Source organism: Dendrobium catenatum, unplaced genomic scaffold (assembly GCF_001605985.2).
Source record: "Dendrobium catenatum unplaced genomic scaffold, ASM160598v2 original_scaffold_162576, whole genome shotgun sequence".
Lineage (NCBI taxonomy): Eukaryota > Viridiplantae > Streptophyta > Magnoliopsida > Asparagales > Orchidaceae > Dendrobium > Dendrobium catenatum.
Window position 1 is genome coordinate 1 of NW_021481001.1, and position 1,942 is coordinate 1,942.

At 30.6% G+C, this 1,942-nt stretch overlaps 1 long non-coding RNA gene across 1 annotated transcript; it reads left to right on the top strand.

Moving 5' to 3' along the window:
* Positions 1 to 21: 21 nt before the first annotated feature.
* On the top strand, positions 22 to 1,523 carry LOC110106561. The gene is made up of 3 exons (XR_002304256.2): positions 22 to 176; positions 851 to 892; positions 1,267 to 1,523. It is a non-coding gene; the product is annotated as an uncharacterized LOC110106561 (long non-coding RNA).
* Positions 1,524 to 1,942: the final 419 nt, after the last annotated feature.

A 1,942-nucleotide genomic window follows, 5' to 3' on the forward strand; every position in this document is an offset into this window, starting at 1 on the left:
AAGGAAACAGTTGCTGCGGCCGTCAGTGTCGGAGCAGGTGAGGTCGGCGGCGTCCTGGAGTCCAGTGTTTGAGTCGGAGATCGCGTTGGCTTCGAGTTCGAAGAAGGAAGCACAGCCAGTGGTCTGGAGGAGATGCGGTCGGAGACGGTGTAGTTCGGTCGTCAACGGAGAGCACTGTAAGTTTCCCAAAATCTTCTTTCTTCTTTGCTTGAGATTCTGAGAGCAGTCGACGGTTGTGTCCGAGCGATGGGGTTTGTCAGCTGGGTGTGGGTATCCGGCAGTTACAGGTCAACAAAAGAAATCAAGATGGTCGATGTACTACTCATATGAGATTATTTTAATCTCAGCCATCTCTTGAGTTCAATTATTCCCTTAACTTCTTAAATATGATTCATAATAAGTCTCGAAGTTCTTTATTTGTATCATATTTCTATGGTTGTATTTAATATTTAGTATGAACTGATGAATGTATATAGTATATATAGTCTTTGTGTTTATATAATCTGATAAATGTAAAAAGTATTTGTATGTATTTGTAAAGATGCGGATGTATGCATATCATGTATCAAATAAATTTCGAGTTCAATCGAGCTAATTTTGATTGATTCATCTTTGTTTCAAAGCAAATTATTATCAATTAGAAATTGATTGATTATCCAATGAGTTTAATCCTCTAAACATAATTATCTGCCTAAATTTACTCATAAACTGACCATATTTGTACAAAGTTAAGCCATCTCTATCGTTTTTAACCAACTTCTGAAGCATTTTTTTCCCTGCTATAAATTGTTTCTACCTTTTCTTTCTCCTTAATGAATTGAATCTAAAGCCTCTTTTCTTTTCTTTTCAGGAAAAAGATCTGCCTTGGTTTTGGGATGAAAATGCATTCAAGGTTATTTAAATGAATACAGATTCATCATTGTTTTCTCTGTGATCTCTACTTTTTTTTTTGGTTTCGGTTTCGTTTGGAACAGCTTTTTTACTGCTTCTTAAAATAGTTTTTTAGTATAAAAAAATTAATTTTTTATTAAAAAGTTATTTTATGAAACAGTAAAAAAATCATCCTAAATGAAGCCTTCATCATTCACGCATTGTTTGGGACGGTTTTCTTTTTTGCTTCTTAAAGTAAATTTTTAGTACAAAATTTAAAATTGTGTTAGAAAATTGCTTTAAGAAGCAATAAAAAAGTTATCGCAAACGAAGCCTTAATTGCTTCTCCTGTCATTCTTCATTTATTGAACATTGAAGCTTTTCTTCTCTTTGCAGGAAAACTATATCCAGTTGTTTTGAGATGAAGATCTTATCCCTCAATATTCACTATAGTCTGACATTCCATCCATTCACTGTGGTGGATTGTTTTTTGGATTCAGAATTTGAATGCTGTATATATACAACATTATGATGATGAAGCTCATCTTTTAAGTCTTTTGATTCAGAACCTGAATGCTGTAAGTACACAGAATCTTATATGTCACAATATCACCTGCCTAGCACTGCAATGACTAAAGTTCATTTCCAAATTATTATGATGTTCTCTTATGTGTTTAGAAAAGTAATATTATTTTAAAATTTTTATAAAAATAAAATACTTTCTTGAGATAACATTGACTATTTTAAGGATTTTTTATTGATTTGTTCCTTTTTTTTTATTATTCATAAATTCATTTATTTAAAGTTAATGTTTTATATATTGCTATTGGCATTTACTCCAACTAATCCCACCATGAGAGCTAATGTTAAATTCAAAAGGAATATCCAGCGTTTAAAGAATATTTCCTTTAAAATATTTTAAAATAAAAGCAATATTTGATCAGATAGGCGGTGATTTTCTATTTTATGGCAATAACTTGCAAATATATATATTATATATATATATATATATATATATATATATTATATATATGTTTTAAAATAGTACATGTTTTATATATTTATGATCTAT